The sequence below is a fragment of the Ambystoma mexicanum genome, chromosome 11 (genome assembly GCF_040938575.1).
Source record: "Ambystoma mexicanum isolate Mex_15411 chromosome 11, UKY_AmexF1_1, whole genome shotgun sequence".
In the NCBI taxonomy this organism is placed as follows: domain Eukaryota; kingdom Metazoa; phylum Chordata; class Amphibia; order Caudata; family Ambystomatidae; genus Ambystoma; species Ambystoma mexicanum.
Genome location: NC_090934.1, coordinates 1170056062 through 1170071284, shown reverse-complemented (window position 1 = coordinate 1170071284; position 15223 = coordinate 1170056062). Strand labels below are relative to the sequence as shown.

The window sequence follows — 15223 nt, the reverse complement described above, 5'->3', positions numbered from 1 at the left end:
CAAAAAAAGTCGTGGGCGCACGTGTAAAATTGCAGCCCAAGCAGCTCGGCGCATGCAATGCCACCTCCAAATGGAACCACTGGCAATGCCTGGACAGCAGCAGAGCAGAGCAGGAAAGGGTAGAGTCACACTCATCGGAGTACACTCCTGGAACTGGCTACAACACAGAACACAACATAAACCAGAGCAGACACAAGCAGGGAAAAGAGGCAAGCCAAGCTATATCTATAGCCAACACAGGACAACAACATAGTGGTTCCGGGGAAGAGCCGCACAACAGCAACTAGACCTATCCCCTCACGACGCAGTGCTATAATTGCTTGTGTGAGATAGGAAGCGTAAGCAGGCAGTAACGTGTGAGAGAGCGGGGGATGGTCTGGGTCACTGTGAATAACGGTGAGAAATACGGTGCCCTCACTGCCAGAAAATGACACCAGAATGACAATGATGCCAGAATCCAATCTGCCGTCCCTCGTCTCACCTCTCACTCCTCCTTTCCTCAGTGTCAGCATCCGTTGTTGGGGAGATTTATCATTTTTATTCTTCATCCCCTCTTCTAGTGAGATCCGCAGGACGTTTTACTGGACTTCTGGACCTTTTTCTTTAATCCTGAATGAGCTGAGCTTTTTTCCACTCATTCATTCTTGTGGCCTCTGTCTTTTGGAACTCTGTTCTTTGTATTCCTCCTGAACTATGGAGTCTTCTCCATAGCTCTTAAAGGCATCTGTATTTTACTATAGCAGCACACAGCTCCTTATAAGCAGTGTTACTGGCAACACTTAGGGTCCTCATTTGAGATTCTTTTTCTTATCCTCAAGTAACTAGAGTTCTCAAGGAGAGAGAGAGATAATTAAAATCTCTCCTAAAACATTATAGTCTGCGAGATTGGCACACACCGCCTAAAGTGGAGTGCAAAAGGGATACTTAGTATCCCCCTTCTCTCTGCTCCGTTTACTTTTTAGTCACATAAATACTCTCCTTGTTCCATGTTGGAAAATGTGTCTGAATACATATATTTGGGGATAGAAATTTCAAAAAGGCAATTTAAGGGCGACATGGGAACAATGGTTCAGAGTAAACTACTCCAATTGACCTCACAGTCCAGAATTATCATAACATTTTTTAGTAAATTCTCCCTGAAACATGCAGTAGATTTTTACAAAATGAAAGTCGTCCCGATTGTATTGTATGGTGTGGAGAGCATGGTGTTAGACAAAGGCTGCCCATGGGAGGCCTTAGAGGCTAAGTATTGGAAGGCGATCTTACGCTTACCTAAATCGACTCTGATCGCTATGGTGCGTTATGAGTTGGGGCTGGTGTCTTTGTATGCACAGGCATGGTGGAGACATTTTGCCCTGCTACGGAAGTGTCTGTTGGGTATAAAAAGTGGTACAATTCTGGAAGTTTTGGCCTCTGCCTTGTTAAAATCACGCAATACATATCCAATGACATGGCTGAAGTGTGTATTTAGCCATATGAGTGAGGCAAATGTAACAATAGAGCTGTTACTCCAGAACCCTGACCGTGCCAAAGTAAAGTTCTATCGCGCTGATTGGGCGGGGACTTTAGCAAAGTTCTCGCACTATAAAGACTTTAATGTTTGGGTTTTTGGTGTCAAGCCTTATGGTATCATTGCTCAGTACCTGCTGAAATGCCCATCTCCAGCTATACAATCCGAATTCCAACGGTTTAGATTTAATCTATGGGGTACGAGGGATGTACTATCTAGACGGAAACTGATCCCTCAGGAACAAAACTACTGCAGATATTGCATTGACGTTGAGCAAAAAGAAACTCTGCAACATCTGCTAGTAGACTGTCCGTCACTAATGTTGGTGAGAGAAAGATATTTTCAGAATATTATCACCTTTCACACTCGCACTTCAAGTGACTACAAATGGCAAATTATGTTTTCGACCTCAAGAGAAAAAGTACAGATCGCTATTGTCCAATATTTAAGAATGGTTTTGCCTGTGGTGGCCATCTCAAATTCATTTTGTATGCTGTCCTATTGGATCGTGAGAGGTGTTTGGTCATTTTAACTTTTGACATTGTATTCAAATCATCTGGAAGGTATATGAAATGTAAAGTACTGTGTCTTTATGCATTGTTTTTTTCTAATATGGCTTTCTTTTGTACCCTTGGTATTTTATTCCCTTTTTCTCTTTTTTTTCCTGCTGTAGTCTTCTTGTGTATGCTTTTGTATTATTGTGTATTTTTGTATATATTTGAAAAGTTGTGTATCAACTAAATCAAATAAAAAATAAAAAATAAAATAATCTCCTAGTTATGGCTGGTGGCAGTAAACTTGTTCTGCCAACTATTGTGTCATTTTTATACAAGCTAAGTCCTAAGCCTCGGTAAGTGCACAATAAGGGCACCCAAGTGCCAACTTCTACCTCCTTTTTTCCCCACTACTAGCATGGTTGCTCTTTGTTAGCCCTTCTACTCTCCATTCTGGGAGGGGGAGGTCAGTGTATGTGTTTTGCCCTTGATGGGCACTGTGAGAAACCTGAAGGTGTCAGACCCGCTATCCCCCAGAGATCTGTCATTCAGGTGGCCCGGACATGGCCATCGCTATTGGATCCAGTTCTTGGGGAACGGCAGTTTAAATGGAGGAGAAAGGCATTGGGACATGAGAGGACGACCAGGAGGGAATTGCCCTTGCCCCTTTCAACCCAGATCCATGAGGGCTCCGTAACGGGAAACGTAAGACCAGAAATCGCAGCTGGCGAGTGGTGTGACAGCTGTCAATGGTACCCGGGGCCCTCCCACACTGATAGCCAGGGCCGGGAGAAGCGCTGGCTGCCTTGGTACCGTCCTTGACTCCCGAGGCAGAAGAAGAACCAACAAGTTCAACACAGCCGGTGAGTCGGAGGAAAACTATATTGAACCGGACTGTGTTAGGCACAAGATTGCAGTGGCAACATCATAAGAAAGAAGATAACAGACGGAGGTCTTTTTGTGAACGAACTTGGTACCCGAGATATTGTGTTTTCCGGCGCCACGTGGGCATCCATTCGAATGTCTCTAACTGATACCCCTCTTGTAAGGAAAGAGGAAGTAATGAACTAAGAACGGTTTGTTTATCGAAACTACAAAGACCAAGAAGCCTAGGGGACGCCAGCATAAAGTGTCAAAGTGGTCATATGAGGGTCAAGCCAAAACCCTTGTACAGTCGAAGGTCTTTGACACGTCATGGAAGCCAAGTGAGCTGCGCTTGTGGCAAATGTGAACCAGACTGCGGGATGCCTACGAATTGGGGTGGACTGTGAAACACCCGCAAACATTGTGTCGACAAGCATTAACCCGACTGAGGGATGTCCACAGTGAATGATTTGTCTGAGCCCGACTAAGGGAGGCTATTGTGAGAGAGGGATCGGAGCCCAGCTGAGCGGGATCCAGGGTCGAAGAGTAATTGCCCACTGTGAAGATTGACTGAAGGAACATTTTGTTTGTTGTGTACGATACATCAGGCCCTCTGAAGCAATACACTTTGCATGGAAGAGACTTGGGCACAGAAGGCCCTGATATTGCAAAAGGAACTGTGCGTTTGTGCCGGAAAGGCCCAGGAGTGTGCTGTGCTCAAGAGTGCTGCCTTGTCCTGTGGTAAAAACGTGGGAAAGGGAGACCGCGGCCATAACATCCTAACTTATCATTTTGTGAACACTTCTTTTTTTTCTTGTGAACATTATCCCGCACTCTTTTGTAGTATAACGGTAAGGATTGGCAATAGGTTTTTTAGTATAGGCCCTTTTATTTGACTAGACTCCACTAGGACTATATTATTATTATTTCATGGACGTAGCGTGCTTCCATCTGTAGATTTAGGTTTAGATCAGGTGTTTACCTCACCCATTTTTACAGTTTAATAAACACCCTTGAACTGTGATCACTTGTGTCTGTCTGTCTTTAATACCATGCCTTTCTTACATATGGTGTCAGAGTAGGATCTGACTCAAAGCTAATTGGGAACCTACAATTTCAAAAACTTAGTCCTAGAGCTTCTAGCCCCTCTGTTGCTACAAAAGAATCACTAGGTTTTGATATCTGTAGCAGTAGGGAAGCTGTTATCCCACCTGGGAAAAGAGGAATGATTCCTACAGATTTGATTTTGTTACCCCCTCTGAGGTGTAAAATAAGGTTGGCCCCAAATCTGGCCTAGCGTGGACGTTCGGCATAGACGTTTTCGCAGGCATCATCGATTCCGACTTCCAGGGAGACATAAAAGTTCTCTTACAGAATCATGTGAAATCCCATTTGAAGTACGTTGTGGGGATCAAATTGCTCAAGGAATTTTATTTCCACAGTTTAAAGAAAGTGCACCAGAGGAAACAAAAAGAGGCACATTAGGCTTTGGGGAAGCTAATGAGACCATTAATATCGAAGAAAGTAAGGAAGGGAGAAGAGCCTACCATCTATCCCGAGCTCGCCTTTGCCCAGAGAAATGATCCAGCTCTCGCTGAACCTTTTATACAAGGTATTCTGGAAGGAGAAGGTAAGCCCCTTTTTCTTCTTAAAATAGGGGTTGCTATATAGAAGAGAAACATCTACAGAGGGTTTAGTAAAGACACAGTTAGTATTCCCCTGTTAGGGAGAATTCTCTGTTAAGGCTAATTTCTCAAACCTAGTGAGTCCCCCAGCAGCTTTGCTGGATTTTTGGGGTTTCTTTTTTTCTCCTGCTAAGAGTGAGACTCTTTTTCTCCCACTCTTTGACATGATTTGAGATATCATTTAAGGACAGTGTCCAGGTGAATGGTCAGGAGACTCCTGCCATTAGGGACACTGGGGCCAGCATAACTGTGGTGGATAAATCATTTTTTCAGGCAGAAGATGTTGCTAAGGCACCCAAAAACCTCACCAAGTTAGCTGGAGGGCCTGTGCAGATGCTTCCCCAGTTACCAGTTCTCATGCAGTGTAATGACATGACTGTGAAGATACCTGTCAGCATACAAAGTGAGGTGCCAGGAAGGGTTCTGTTGGAAAATGACCTGAAGACTCTTGGAGTAGTGTCACATACCCCCAGACCTCCTCGTAAAAGGTTTCAGGAGCTCACCAGACCTGCAAGGGAGAGAACCATGAGAGGTACTCCCAAGGTGTCATGATCTCTGCTTTCAAAAGGTCAGGACTTACCCAACTCCCTTGGAAGCAGACCCATAACCCGGGTTCCGAGTGCCAACCAGTCCCAATTGGGACCTTTTGGACCCTGTCCTGGCGCCAGTGGCACCAGGCTCATAAATATGCCCAGTCCCAGCGCTGGAAGCGCCGGGCTCATAATGCTTGGGTGGACTTACCTGCAGCAGACCATGCTGCTTACTTACCTGCCAGTTGAGCCTTTAATCCTCTTCTGTTTGGGACTACTTTTCCTGTTGGGTGGGGCAGGAGCCACTCCCTAGGTTCAGAACACTGGAACTCTTCTGGAAAGCAGGAACTCTTTTCTTACCTAGGCGAGGCTGTGGAAGGAGACACCTAAGCACTACAGGAGGCTATTTAAACCACACCCGATGGATGAATCTTGCTTTGCGTTATTCTGCATCCTCTGCAGCAGAACGCTCATCGTGTCTTCTGCATTTGATCCTGGGCCTAAGGGAAAAAGGCTTACCATCCTGAATCCAGTCTTCAGCAACACCTATAAAGACAAGAAAGAACAGGTTAGCACTACGGTCTTCAGTGACAGCGCTTCTCTTACCTGGTCCATCGGCTGTCACCAACGCCTCGCGCTGCATTCCGGCATCTGAAAGACAAAGGCTTACCTACTCTTCGCGTGCTCCGGAGGTCTTCACACTGCATTCCGGCATCTGAAAGACAAAAGCTTACCAACTCTTCGCACGCTCCGGAGGCCTTCGGCGCTGCATCCCGCATCTGAAAGACAAAAGAAGGTGCATTTAAAGACATTGAGTAACTTTATTACTCACGTGCCATTACTCCTTCCCACGCCGAACCCAGTGGGTATTCCGGCACCCTTCAGCAGCTCCGAACTTGTACCTGCAAGATAAAAGGACAGTTAGTGCACATCGTGAAGCAGGCAACAAGCGCTTACTTACGTGCTTCCAGGCGCTTCTATTCCTCACACGGGTTCCATCCTCAACTCACTTCAGCCCGTCATCCGCCATCGCCGGAACCCTGCAAAAAAGGAGACATCATTACAAAAGACATTTAAAGACATTTGAAATACTCGGAACTTACCGTTCGTGCAGTAAACGACGGACAGCAGTCCTCTGAGGTCAAGAGGCCTGCACCCTTATCCAGTGAAGAAACTGGTTACGGCACCCTGCCCCGAGGCAGATGGAGAGCTCGGGGTTCACTTACCTAAGGTGAGAGCGTTAACCTTTGGGGTTCTACAGGAGGAGAGAAAGGGAAGAAGAGAGAGGCACCCAATAACCCCAGTTCATTAATCCCATATTTTCTATCTGCAGACATCTTACTCTTCGAGTCAGACATACAGTGCACAGAGGTCCAGCCCAAAGAGCCAACCGTGTGTTACACATCACAATTGAAGATACGGTATTCGCCCAGTCAAGACCGGCGCCTCTGCGGGAATCAGGTGAGCGTTACAGAACGCAAAGCCTACCGCAAAACTCCCGCCCAGGCGCTATGGAAACCTCGGATACCGACCAGCTAGCCCAGTTACTTGGGGAACTAAGAGCAGAAGTGCATGCAGCCCGTCAGGAAACGAACGCTCTAAGAAGGGAACTGATTATTTCCAAGGAGCGAACAGACGATCTCGCTAGACAATTGCTACAGTCACAAGCCGGACAGACCCCATTACCCGCATCAGGGGCAAATCTTCCTTCAACATCCTCTATGAATCCAGTGCAAATCAACCTACCTGGGAATGTACCTCTGGCTCCGCCCGAACGATTTTCTGGTGACCCAAAGAGGTTTGCAGTATTTATTAATCAGTGCCGGTTGCATTTCTTATGCCGGCCAGCAGCCTTTCCAACTGATCAAGCTAAAGTAGCTTTCGTGCTTTCGTACCTTAGTGGCAATGCGGCAGACTGGTCGATCCCTCTAGTTAATCAAGATGATCCGGTTCTCCATGATTTTCAAGCTTTTCAGCTCAGTATGGAAAAACTGTTCGCAAGACATTCACAGGGGCAGGCCTTGGACAATGAGCTTCTTTCGTTGCGACAGGGTAATCAAGACCTTTTCGCTTATATTGCGTCTTTCAACAGACTGATAGTGGAAACTCAATGGCCTGAGGACAAAAGGATTACGCTGTTTTATAGAGGTCTACGTGGAGAGCTCTAAGATGTGTTAGCCCAAGTAGTGAATCCCCCGCAAGACTGTTCGGACTATATAGACTTAGTCGTTCAAATAGATCACAGACTGCAGAACAGGAAGGCCGATCGTTCCAAGTTTGATGCTCGAGTATTTTTCAAACAACCAACTCCTTCCAAAGGAGTAGACTCCGGGGAACCCATGCAAATAGGGGGCCTGAAAGGACCACTAACACAAAAGGAGCGGGAGAGGAGAAAACAGTTGCAATTATGCCTCTATTGCGGAAACTCAGGGCACTTTCTTCGAGGCTGTCTGGTGAAACCAGCCAAGAAGGCAGTAGGAGCTGCAGTTACCAAGGTCACAAACTCTAAGCAGGGAAACGACCTCGCCCGACAAGAATAGAGGTCCTCTTGCCGAGCGTTAAAACCAGTTCCGTGACCTCGCATTTCGTGATACCTATGGTCCTCATTAGCCCTGATCATCCGGATCGATTACATGCGATTGAAGCTTACGTCGACAGCGGTGCCATCGGCAATTATGTGGATCATGAAATGGTTTTGAGGATGAATCTAACTCTTTGTCCCAAGGCTGTAAAGGACGTCATTACTACGGTGGATGGTACGGAGATAGCCTCCGGACCAGTAACGCATACCACTCAAGAAGTGACGCTAGTAAGTCAAGATGGACACCATGAGAAGATCGTGTTCGATGTGATCAAGGCCCCTCAGTTCCAGATTATTCTAGGAATACCTTGGTTAGAGAAACACAATCCTCAGATCGATTGGCGAGCAAGAACGGTTCAGTTTCCAGAATGTGTCTCTACTTGTCACCCTCCACCTGGTGTTGCACTGGCAGCAATTTCTTCGGAGACTCCCCAGTTACCTCCCGAATACCTAGAATTCCAAGATGTTTTCCGGAAGGATCAGGCTAACTCTCTACCTCCTCATAGGTCTTATGACTGCCAGATAGACCTGATACCTGGATCTACTCCTCCTTGTAGTAGAATTTATGCCCTCACCAAGCCTGAGAACCTTCACCTCCGACAATACCTGGATGAATACCTGGCGAATGGGTTTATTCGTCCTTCCAAGTCCCCTGCTTCTTCAGCTTTGTTCTTCGTTCCAAAAAAAGAAGGGGACCTTAGAACTTGTATAGATTATCGCGCCCTGAACCAGATCACCGTTAAGAATAGATATCCGTTACCTTTGATCCCTGAACTCCTGGACCAAGTCAGAAAAGCATGCATATATACAAAGCTGGATCTTAGAGGAGCCTACCACTTGGTACGAGTAAAAGAGGGCGATGAATGGAAGACGGCCTTCCGCACCAAGTATGGGCTATTTGAATATCAGGTCATGCCCTTTGAACTTTGCAATGCCCCGGCCACCTTTCAATATTTTATGAACGATGTCCTCAGAGAGCTCATAGATGTGTGTGTTGTTGTTTACATTGACGACATCCTCGTTTATTCTTCATCGGAATCTGAACATCGGAAACACGTGAAAATGGTCCTCGAGAGATTGCGTCAACACAAACTTTTCGCCAAGTTGGAAAAATGTGTTTTCAACGTGACTGAAGTTGAGTTCTTGGGATTCATATTATCACCTAGCGGAGTGCGTATGGATTCAAAGAAGGTCGATGCAATCCTCAAATGGCCATCACCATCCTCCGTAAAAGGTGTTCAAAGCATGTTAGGCTTCGCTAACTTTTACCGCAGGTTTATCCCCGAATTCTCTCGAATAGTCCAGCCCATTACCGCCTTGTTAAAGAAAAACAAACGTTTTGAATGGTCTACCGAGGCGGAGCAAGCTTTCCAGAATTTGAAGACTAAATTTATCTCTGCACCAATTTTAAAACATCCTCGCCCCGAACTCCCCTACATCGTTGAAACTGATGCTTCGAGCCTTGCCATGGGGGCAGTTCTATCACAAAAGGACCCAGTAACCAATCAGTTGCATCCCGTGGCATTTTGGTCCCGCAAATTCTCGCCTCCTGAAATCAATTACACTATTACTGATAAGGAACTTCTGGCTATCAAGTCTGCCTTTAAGGCTTGGCGGCATTATCTTCTGGGGGCCCGACACACCGTTACTGTGATTACGGATCACCGGAACCTGCAATATTTGAAAACCGCAACAGCCCAATCCTCTAGACAACTCCGTTGGGCACTATTCTTTGCCGAGTTTGACTTCATAATTACCTATCGACCTGGGACAAAAAACGGTAAAGCTGATGCCCTTTCTCGGATGGGAGTGGAAGAACACTTGATCAACCCTAAACCTGTACCTATCATTCCCGAACAAAGAATTCTGGGTGTAATCGCCACACAAGCCATAGAGGAAGTTAAGGATAAAGCCAGGCAACTTGTAACTCCAGCAGACATACAGAATTGGCATCTGCAGGGAAAGGACTTTGCAGTGAAGGACAACTTATTGTATTTCCAAGAACGATTATACCTGCCCAGCACAGATTTACAGAAAAAGGTAATCTCTTGTTATCACGATTCCTTAATGGAAGGACATCCCGGTATGGCCAAAACCTCAGAAAAGATCAAGCGCTACTTCTGGTGGCCGTCTTGGAAAAAAGATATCAGAGACTTTATAATGTCCTGTGGAGTATGCGCCCAAAACAAGAGTCAAAAGGAAAAACCAGCCGGCCTCTTACGCCCTATTGACATCCCACCTCGCCCTTGGCATACGCTTTCTATGGACTTCATCACCGATCTACCTCCATGCTCCGGATACAATACGATCCTAGTAATCGTGGACTTATTCTCCAAGATGGCGCATTTCATTCCACTCAAAGGCTTGCCAACAGCAGCAACTCTGGCCCGAGAATTTCTCGAAAACATCGTCCGACTGCACGGTTTTCCTTCAGTTCTAATTTCGGATCGAGGTAGTCAATTTATTTCTCATTTTTGGCGAAGTTGCTGTCGGTCGGCTCAAATTGATGTGAGACTATCGACCAGTCACCACCCTCAAACCGACGGACAAACCGAGAGGACCAATCAAACTCTGGAATAGTATTTACGCTGCATGCTGCAACAAACTGAAAAAACTTGGAAAGATATCCTTTGGATAGCCGAATATGCTTACAATAACTCTGTCCACTCGGGAACTGGGAAAACCCCGTTTTTTCTTCTATACTGCAGTCACCCTCGAACCTCGGAGTTGGATCCACTCCAAGATCTTGGAACACCAGCAGTAGACTACCTGCATTCTACAATCACCCAAGCCTTTAAGGAAGCCGTTTCTCACCTTCAAAGGGCTAAGGAACAATACAAGAAAGGAGCAGATCAACATCGGAAGGAAGCCCCCCAATATCAAGTAGGAGATCAAGTCTGGTTATCCACCAAATATCTACCTCTAAAAGGACCACGCACATTCAACCCAAGATACCTTGGTCCCTATTCCATCACTACCATAGTAAACCCAGTAGCGGTCAAGTTGGACTTGCCCCCTCACATGAAGATACATCCGGTCTTCCACGTCTCTCTATTAAAACCTGTGCAACCTCAAACCCGACTAACTAAATCTCCAAAACCTATCCTAGTTGATGGAGAACTCGAGTTTGAAGTCAAAAGCATCCTGGACTCCAAGATCTCCAAATCTAAACTATTTTACCTAATTGACTGGAAAGGCTACGGCCCCCAAGAAAGATCCTGGGAACCTGCAGAATATGTCCACGCTCCTCGTCTAATCAAAAGATTTCATCGAACATTTCCTGACAAGCCCAAACCCCCGGAGAAGCCCGGTTTGGGAGGGGCCTTGAGGGGGGGTGCTGTCATGATCTCTGCTTTCAAAAGGTCAGGACTTACCCAACTCCCTTGGAAGCAGACCCATAACCCAGGTTCCGAGTGCCAACCAGTCCCAATTGGGACCTTTTGGACCCTGTCCTGGCGCCAGTGGCACCAGGCTCATAAATATGCCCAGTCCCAGCGCTGGAAGCGCCGGGCTCATAATGCTTGGGTGGACTTACCTGCAGCAGACCATGCTGCTTACTTACCTGCCAGTTGAGCCTCTAATCCTCTTCTGTTTGGGACTACTTTTCCTGTTGGGTGGGGCAGGAGCCACTCCCTAGGTTCAGAACACTGGAACTCTTCTGGAAAGCAGGAACTCTTTTCTTACCTAGGCGAGGCTGTGGAAGGAGACACCTAAGCACTACAGGAGGCTATTTAAACCACACCCGATGGATGAATCTTGCTTTGCGTTATTCTGCATCCTCTGCAGCAGAACGCTCATCGTGTCTTCTGCATCTGATCCTGGGCCTAAGGGAAAAAGGCTTACCATCCTGAATCCAGTCTTCAGCAACACCTATAAAGACAAGAAAGAACAGGTTAGCACTACGGTCTTTAGTGACAGCGCTTCTCTTACCTGGTCCATCGGCTGTCACCAACGCCTCGCGCTGCATTCCGGCATCTGAAAGACAAAGGCTTACCTACTCTTCGCGTGCTCCGGAGGTCTTCGCACTGCATTCCGGCATCTGAAAGACAAAAGCTTACCAACTCTTGGCACGCTCCGGAGGCCTTCGGCGCTGCATCCCGCATCTGAAAGACAAAAGAAGGTGCATTTAAAGACATTGAGTAACTTTATTACTCACGTGCCATTACTCCTTCCCACGCCGAACCCAGTGGGTATTCCGGCACCCTTCAGCAGCTCCGAACTTGTACCTGCAAGATAAAAGGACAGTTAGTGCACATCGTGAAGCAGGCAACAAGCGCTTACTTACGTGCTTCCAGGCGCTTCTATTCCTCACACGGGTTCCATCCTCAACTCACTTCAGCCCGTCATCCGCCATCGCCGGAACCCTGCAAAAAAGGAGACATCATTACAAAAGACATTTAAAGACATTTGAAATACTCGGAACTTACCGTTCGTGCAGTAAACGACGGACAGCAGTCCTCTGAGGTCAAGAGGCCTGCACCCTTATCCAGTGAAGAAACTGGTTACGGCACCCTGCCCCGAGGCAGATGGAGAGCTCGGCGTTCACTTACCTAAGGTGAGAGCGTTAACCTTTGGGGTTCTACAGGAGGAGAGAAAGGGAAGAAGAGAGAGGCACCCAATAACCCCAGTTCATTAATCCCATATTTTCTATCTGCAGACATCTTACTCTTCGAGTCAGACATACAGTGCACAGAGGTCCAGCCCAAAGAGCCAACCGTGTGTTACACATCACCTTTGAAGATACGGTATTCGCCCAGTCAAGACCGGCGCCTCTGCGGGAATCAGGTGAGCGTTACACAAGGAGATGATGAAGAAGGATATCACTCCTACTCCACTGGAGTTACAACTTGCTATATCTGAACAACAAGAAGCGAAGGGAAAACCCAAGACTTCTAGGAAACAGCCAGCAGCAAGCACTCCAGTGCTTCCAACAAGGACTTCCCCTAGGTTGTCCAAAGTTACACCTGTAACTCCACCTCCAGCTGAGGCTGAGAGGGAGGTACAACCCTGTGTGGTTGAGCTAGACTCTGAAGAGGAGCTAGTGGAAGGCCAAGAACTCATTGGAGATCTGGATCCTGTTGACCATCCTGAGCTGCAGTCTTTACTGGCAGAAGGTGGACCCAACAGGGCAGACTTCAGTAAGGGACAGAGAGAATGTCCAACTCTGGAAGGTCTTCGCCAACAGGCAGCTTCTCAGGCTGATGGGCAAGAGCCTGGGAAGTATAGGTTGCACTGGGAAGATGGCCTCTTCTACAGTGAACCGACAGAGTCTGCACCTGGAGACTACAAGAGGCTTGTAGTACCTCAAGAAAACAGACAACAGTTCTTGCAACTAGCCCATGAGATTCCTTTGGCTGGTCACTTGAGTTTCAAGAAGACCAAGGAAAGGATCTCACTCTACTTTTATTGGCCAAAGATGGGGGCTGATGTAGATAAGTTTTGCAAGAGCTGCCACACCTGCCAAACTTCTGGTAAGGTTGGTTCCAATAATTGACATTGTTGCTCCCCTTGATCCTCCAACCTCCTCAGGCAACAGGTTCATCCTTGTTGTAGTAGACCATGCTACTAGATACCCTGAGGCAATTCCTATGAGCACTGTTACAGCTCAGGCTGTGGCTAAGGCCCTCCTAGGTATTGTTACCAGGGTTGGGTTTCCTAAGGAAGTAATCTCTGACATGGGGTCACATTTTATGTCCCACTACATGAATGCCATGTGGAAAACCTGTGGAGTTACTTACAAGTTCTCTACCGCATACCACCCTCAGACAAACGGGTTGGTAGAAAGGTTCAACAGAACCATGAAGAGCATGATAGGTGCTTTAGAAGATCCCCTTAAAAGAAAGTGGGACCTTCTACTGCCATGCCTTCTCTTTGCTTATAGAGAAGTCCCTCAGGAGGGAGTAGGTTATTCTCCCTTTGAACTTATTTATGGCCATCCAGTGAGAGGTCCATTGGCCCTGATTAAGGAGGGGTTGGAGAGTGCTCCTTCCCCCAAGCTAGTCAGAGTGACTGACTATGTGATAGGTCTCCGGAGGAGAATGTCACACATGATGGCAGAAGCTAGTGATAACCTGAAAGCTGGGCAAGCTTTGGTCAAGCATTGGCATGATCAAAAGGCTAACATGGTTGAGTTCACTCAAGACCAGCTAGTTCTAGTTATGATCCCAACAAGGCAGAGGGCCTTACAAGATAAATGGATGGGACCCTTCAAGGTTGTGGGTAAACTTGGAGAGGTGAACTATCTGGTGGACTTGGGCAATCCCAATGAGGCTCCCAGAGTCTTCCACACCAACCGACTAAAGGCGTATGTCTCCAGGCCTGAAGTAGGAGCCTTGCTTCTAGCTCCAACAGAAGAGAAAGAAGAGAGTGAGGCTCTCCCTGATCTTCTCAGAGGCTTACCCTTGGATGAAAAGATTGTAGGAGTAAATCTGTCTTCAAATCTGACACCTGAGCAATAAGAGGAGTGAGTGCAAATCTATGTTAAATCAGTTTGCCTCCCTGTTCTCACTGTCACCAGGCTTGACCCCTTGGGGCCAGCATGATATACTCACTGGTGACTGTCTGCCAGTCAAAAGCAGAGGATATAGAATGTCAGAAAATGTAAGGACCCACATCAAAGGGGAGGTCAACAAGATGCTTGATCTCGGGGTAATAGAGCCCTCTGCTAGTCCATGGTCTAGCCCAGTTGTGTTAGTACCAAAGGCAGGATCCAAAGAATTGAGATTCTGTGCGTATTATAGAGCTCTTAATGCAGTCACCAAGACTGAGGCCCACCCTTTGCCAAGGACAGATGAGTTGGTGGATAGACTTGGTTCAGCCAAGTCCCTCAGCACATTTGACCTTACGTCAGGCTATTGGCAAATAGTCCTGACAGACCATGCCAAGGAGAAAACTGCATTGTCTACCCCAGTTGGCTTATACCAATTTAAGGTTATGCCTTTTGGACTGAAAAATGCACCTGCAACATTCCAAAGGATGGTAAATCAGGTTCTGGCTGGGATGGAGGACTTCTGCATGGCATACTTGGATGACATTGCAGTATTCAGCCAATCCTGGGAAGAGCATGTTAACCACCTAGGATATGTTTTGCAGGCTCTTGGACAGGCCAATCTGACCATAAAGGCAAGTAAATGCCAGATTGGTCAGAGTAAGGTGGTCTACCTTGGGCATGAGGTAGGAGGTGGAGAAATAAGGCCTTTGCTCAGTAAGATTGAAGCTGTGCAGTGTTAGTGAGAATTCTCTGTTAAGGCTAATTTCTCAAACCTAGTGAGTCCCCCAGCAGCTTTGCTGGATTTTGGGGTTTATTTTTTTCTCCTGCTAAGAGTGAGATATCCTTTGACTTTGTAATGTGTTTTATGGGCTATGGGGTCTTTTACTCCACAGGGTTTCATGTGTTTTTGGTAAGTGTGTTACACAGCACCCTCAGTGCAGTAACACAGGGGTGTCATAGTGACCCCCAAACATAGACTCCATACCCTGGGACTGACTACTGTCTCCCAGGGCATGTAAAGTCACCATTGACTTTACTAGTCTTAAATTGTGAACAGAACCAGTACAAA

At 46.8% G+C, this 15223-nt stretch overlaps 1 protein-coding gene across 11 annotated transcripts in view; it reads left to right on the top strand.

Annotated features, from left to right (window-relative positions):
* Nucleotides 1–15223, top strand: part of TLN2 (talin 2) — a 7472684-nt gene that overhangs the window by 969626 nt on the left and 6487835 nt on the right. The gene's annotated exons all lie outside the window — the stretch shown is intronic.